This window comes from Mus musculus, chromosome 7 (assembly GCF_000001635.26).
Source record: "Mus musculus strain C57BL/6J chromosome 7, GRCm38.p6 C57BL/6J".
NCBI classification, from domain to species: Eukaryota; Metazoa; Chordata; class Mammalia; order Rodentia; family Muridae; genus Mus; species Mus musculus.
Window position 1 is genome coordinate 5,379,532 of NC_000073.6, and position 6,000 is coordinate 5,385,531.

The window sequence follows — 6,000 nt, forward strand, 5'->3', positions numbered from 1 at the left end:
GCTGACCTTAGGTGGGGCTGCTTTTGATTCCAGTTGATAACATTGATTTTTATTGGTTCCTGTTAGCTTTTTGTATGCAGTCCTCTGTTTTGTGTAAAGGTCACTTATAAGACTGGTGCTCGTTTTGAGAGAAATTACATTCAGATACAGCACTCCCTTGAGTTCATGTCTGTCACCCCCTTTTCATTGCCAACTCCTTGCCCACCTGTAACTGGAATCCCAATTTCTCCCATGGATTGGGGGAGGGCCCAACTGAGGCCGGTCCAAGACAGGGAAGGAAATGTTATGTGCTGATATGATAATATGATAAATACCTTCGTTAGAAAATTTCAGTGCAATTGGGGAAGAAAATTAAAAACTCATTGTTTAAGGTAATTCATGAAAAGTTTAAGAGTAGGTTAGCAGTGGTTATGTCTGGACAAAACTAGAGGAGGGTAATTTTTAGTTAAGTATTAGTGTCATTTAACTTAAAAATTAAAAAAAAACAGCTCTAGTATATATTTTCCACACATCAAAAAATTAATGGTAACTCTTTAACATAATAAAATATTTATTGGTGATGAATTTCTGTAGCCTGTATTTATAGCTGCTTACAGTAGTGTAGACCACTTGGCCCATGAAATACTTCATTTTTCTTGTTCTGAGTGGACTGAGTAGGAGGTAGGATGGGGTTTATGGGTTTAAGATGCTAGAAGATTCAGTGCACTTTAATTCTTAGATTTACCTCAGTTTTAAAATTTTGACAATTCTTTTATCATCTTTCTAAAAGTTGACCAGTCTTTCTGAGATATAGTATTGGTAGTCTACCAATAGAAGACTTTTTAAGATAGAGTATTGGCTACCGCAGTTGGAACTGTATGTAGAGGAGGCTAGTCTAGAATTTGGAACAGTCTTCTTGCCTCTACCTCCCCAGTGTTTGAAGTGAGATCACAGGTGCGTGCAGCATGTCTGACATTGGTTATCCTTGGTAGGGTATCGTGGTGGTCTTCTGTCCTTGGCATTATTTTTTGGAAGGGGGGTTGTTTGTTTGTTTGTTTTGAGACAGGGTTTCTCTGTATAGCTCTGGCTGTCCTGGAACTCACTTTGTAGACCAGGCTGGCCTTGAACTCAGAAATCTGCCTGCCTCTGCCTCCCAAGTGCTGTGATTAAAGGCGTGTGCCACCACGCCCGGCTGTCCTTGGCATTTTTAGGTTAGTTGGATAACTTAGTCTGAGCCACTGTAAGATACACACTTACCAGACTCACTCTAGTACCCAGGATATTTCTTAGTCTACATTTCACTTCCAGTTTTGTGTTCCGAGGGGGTGGTTTGTAAATAACTACAGAACTTTTTCTAACCTTACCATCAGTATCTAGTAGTAACCCTGGGTTGGTTGAGACATGAAACAGCTAGAATAAAACGAAAAATTATGGCTCAGGAAAAACACTTATGGGAAGCATTTGCAGAACATTTCTTTTTGGTTTTCCCCTCTCAGGACTGTGTTTCTCTTTTCTCTATTGTCTTGTTTTGTAGGAGAAGTTTGGTTAATAGTATCAGGCTGTAGTTTTCTTTCCATGTTGTTGAAAATTATTTAAAGATGGAACATACCTAGTGCTTTAAATTAAGGATGCGTTCATTTTGAATAGCATAATTCTTCTTCCACGCCAGTGGTGTAGACTGTGCTTCCTAACTTGGGGCTGCTCATATTGGGGCTTCATGACTCTTTGCTGGGTGGAGCACTTGGAGTAGGTCCTTCAGCAGCATCTCTGCTTTTACATACTAGATGCTGTGTAGCCTTCTCCCTTGGTGCCATCCAACTCTGTCTTTAGCTTTATCAGTTTCCCTTATGGGAGGAGTAACAATCTTGTTGAGAATTACAGATTTAGATTTCATTAAGTTGTCGTACAGCACTTTGTACTTTCCGTGTAATGATGACTCTACTTCCAAGTACTTAGTCTTTACCCAGGTTACAAGCTCAGCGAGAACAGTGACGGCGGCACTGCTTCAGATCCTCAGTGCACAGTGGCGCGTTAGAGTTCATTGTAGAGCCACATGCCTGTCTGTCTCAAGTAAATGAGCAAAGGAGGATTGGCTTGGTAGCTGGTGATGGTAGCTAACATTTCTGGACATTTGCCTTCAAAGTACAGAAGTCATTTTCTTTACTTGAATATTCTGTGAGTGGGAAGAGGCTTTGACTTAATACAATTATGTTTATGAGAACCAATTATGCCTAAGCATTGCTTTAAATGCAATTTTTAGGGTATTGTAGAAATATCGATTAGGTGAAAATTTTAAGTCAGAACTCTTAATCTGTTTTAACTTCCACTTAAGTATGGAGTGGGAGGGGGGAGTTCTTCACTGAGGGTTTCAGTTGAGGCAGATCAGAGTTTTGTGTTGGGTAGTAAATGTTTTCAAGGTGTTTATAATTACTGCTTTAAAATAATTAACAAGTTCTTTTTTACAGTAACAACATTTAGACTACAGGAGTGACTCAGATTGAGTAGATTTTGATACTGTATGATTTGAGTGTATATAATCTCAATTCAGGATCACAAAAAATGGGCACTTGAAATTCATGTGTCCTAATCACAAAAGAACTCAAATGATATGTACTCACTGATAAGTGGATATTAGCCCAGAAACTTAGTATACCCGAGATATAAGATACATTTTGCAAAACACATAAAACTGAAGAAGAACTAAGACCAAAGTGTGGACACTTTGCCCCTTCTTAGAATTGGAAATAATCACCCATGGAAGGAGTTACAGAGACAAGTTTGGAGCTGAGACAAAAGGATGGACCATCTAGAGACTGCCATATCCAGAGATCCATCCCATAATTAGCCTCCAAACGATGACACCATTGCATACACTAGCAAGCATTGGCTGAAAGAACCCTGATATAGCTGTCTCTTGTGAGACTAGGCCGGGGCCTAGCAAACACATAAGTAGATGTTCACAGTCAGCTATTGGATGGAGCACAGGGCCCCCAATGGAGGAGCTAGAGAAAGTATCCAAGGAGCTAAAGAGATCTGCAACCCTGTAGGTGCAACAACATTATGAACTAACCAGTACCCAGAGCTCTTGACTCTAGCTGCATATGTATCAAAAGATGGCCTAGTCGTCCATCACTGGAAAGAGAGGCCCATTGGACATGCAAACTTTATATGCCCCAGTACAGGGGAATGCCAGGGCCAAAAAATGGGAATGGGTGGGTAGGGAAGTGGGAGGGAGGGTATGGGGGACTTTTGGGATAGCATTCTAAATGTAATTGAGGAAAATATGTGATAATAAAAAATATTAAAAAAAAGAAAAGCAAAAAAAAGAAAATTCATGTGTCCTAGACTAGCATTAAGTTTGGTAGAGTAATTCTGTTGATATTTAGGGGACTTGAATATCTTTACTCTCCTGAACAGTCATATCTTATGATCATTTGCAATAGGTAATTTAAAATTAATATCATTTTATTACTTCTATATGTGATTTCAGATATCTCTTTCTAGGGCCAGATTTGCTGTTAATGGACAGTTCCTAACTCATAGTAGTTATGACAAAAATGTGACCAACCATGACCTTTGAACACTGGCTGAGCTCAGACTCTAGTGAGCTCGTTTTGTCTGTTTTTGTTTTCTCAACATCTTTCTCTACTCCTCTCTCTCAGGATTGTGCCTCCTACTCCTGCTTGTACAGACTGCTTTCCAGCAGCATGGACACAAGAAGCATAGTAAGATGACTATACCCACATAAGGCAGGCTCTGGGGAAATGTTAGGTCTAAAGTGGTAGTGAAATCCTGTATTGCTTGTATGGGTAGTACTTAGGAAGCTTAAGGCCCCCTTTCGGGGACCCCCACTCTAGTCTCGGGAGAGAGAGTGCACCCAAAGAAACAGGAGAATCCTTCTTGCTGCAAACACATGAGGCAGTTTAATGGCGGAGCTCCGGGTGGAAATGTTTCTCACACAGGAGACAGTGGATTCGACTCTGAGGCTTGAAAGCTAGGGGTTTTTATGGGCTAAAGGGCTTAGAGGTGGGGAATTCAGCATAACAACACACTACTGGCTTATTCAAACATCAGCAGAAAGATTACATGTCAGCAAAAGTATACGTGCAGGTCAGGGTGTCAGGGTTCTGTGAGTTGTTGACTCAGTTCAGATAGCCCTGTTATGTCCTCACATTCCTCTTTATCTTTATGGTCAAGCTGTTCCCAGGAATGCTTTAACGATGGGGGCATGCCCGGGTTTGTTCTTTGTTCTCAGCCCCAGGCAGCCTCTAGGCTCACAAGCAACCAACAAATTTCTGAGTACTTTATATGACTTACAGGTCTTGAAATTTCATCTTTCTTTCAGAAGCACATAGAGTTTTCCACTTAGAACATATTAGTACTTTTATAAGACTCATACAGGGAATAAAACTTAATTGCATTATATGAAATGTTGCTATTTCTTTAAAAATGGGGAAGAAGTTACTGGGATTAATGAGCATGTGTCGTAAATTGCATTAAATTTACTTGCATTCTGTTCTACATAATTTCACTACATTTTTATAACAATTTTAATATGAACTACTTACCTCTTAATTTAATGAGGTGTGCTATAGGAGTAGAGAAACAAACTAAATCAGATTTTATATTTTCTACTAGAGGGGTAAGTCAATGGTGCAGATGTCTGAATTTAAAGAAGTTAGGGCTGATGAACAGTGCTGTGTAGCCTGTGGTTGTTTACAAGATCTATATCAAACTTGATGGTAAACATGGTATTTGGTCTTTGTGATTCACATTTTATGCATATGTTCATCTTTATCCTGCATTATAAGAACTGGTAAGAACCAAATAAAAGGTATAGGTATGGTTTGTAAGTATACCCCTTGTGAGTTAAGAAGCGTCTTAGGCTTTGACATCACCTTATTTATTAAGAGCAAGAAATAGAACACTTATACTCCCTATAGACAGTTAGCACTGATAAGTGAATGTGTATCAAGCAAGTGTTTACAATCTGCAGCTTACATTGTTTGTCACTTTTACGGTTTGATTTGAAAGGCCTATGATTGCATTCTTTGATGTATTGTTAGTGACTGTGAACCATATACCAGGAAGTTGTCTATCTTCTTAGATATGGTGATAACTAGACAAACAAAAGACTCCTTTTGAGCTGGGCATGGTGGCGCACGCCTTTAATCCCAGCACTTCGGAGGCAGAGGCAGGTGGATTTCTGAGTTCGAGGCCAGCCTGGTCTACAAAGTGAGTTCCAGGACAGACAGGGCTACACAGAGAAACCCTGTCTCAAAAAACCAAAAAACCAACCCCCCCCCCAAAAAAAAACCAAAAAAAAAAAAAACCAAACAAACAAACAAAAAAAAGACTATCTCCTCTCAGGGGGTTCTGTTCTTGTTCCCTTCTCTCCTCAGCCTCCCTGCAGAGCCAGGCAAGCAGGCTCTTTGGTTCCAGCATTCTTGGCTTCTGGGGTCCTTCTTTCTAGGCCCAGTGCTGCTTAATGGCTTTCTTTAATTTAGTAATGTGTTTTTGATGCAATAAAGTTGACACAGTGTTGGGATTAATCAAGTAGCTCAAGTGTTCAGTAAAAACCCTCCCATAAACTTTGATCTGTTTCTTAGGACTGAGAGTGGGGCCTGGGCTGGCTGAGCTCCTTATCACTGAGCTCTTAGCCACAGAGTCATTTGTAGTTAATCTTTAACAGAAATCTTGAATTCAAGTAAAATTTCCAGACAAAAACATCTATATATTAAATTATCTTTATCACCTGTTCACTTTGTTGGAAATGTGTAGCTTACATGTTTTTTTTAGAACTTTTATAAAAATGAGTGACTTTTATAATCGTCATCCCTGGATGTGCCAAGGGTATTGATTCCAGGACAGTATCCTTGCAGATACTCAGTTCTTCGATGTTTAAGACTCTTACAGAAAAAGGAATATGATTTGCATATAACCTATTCACATATTTCCATCATTTATGTCTAGATTACCGCTAATGCTGTGTAAACACCATGCATTTAGGAAATAATATTG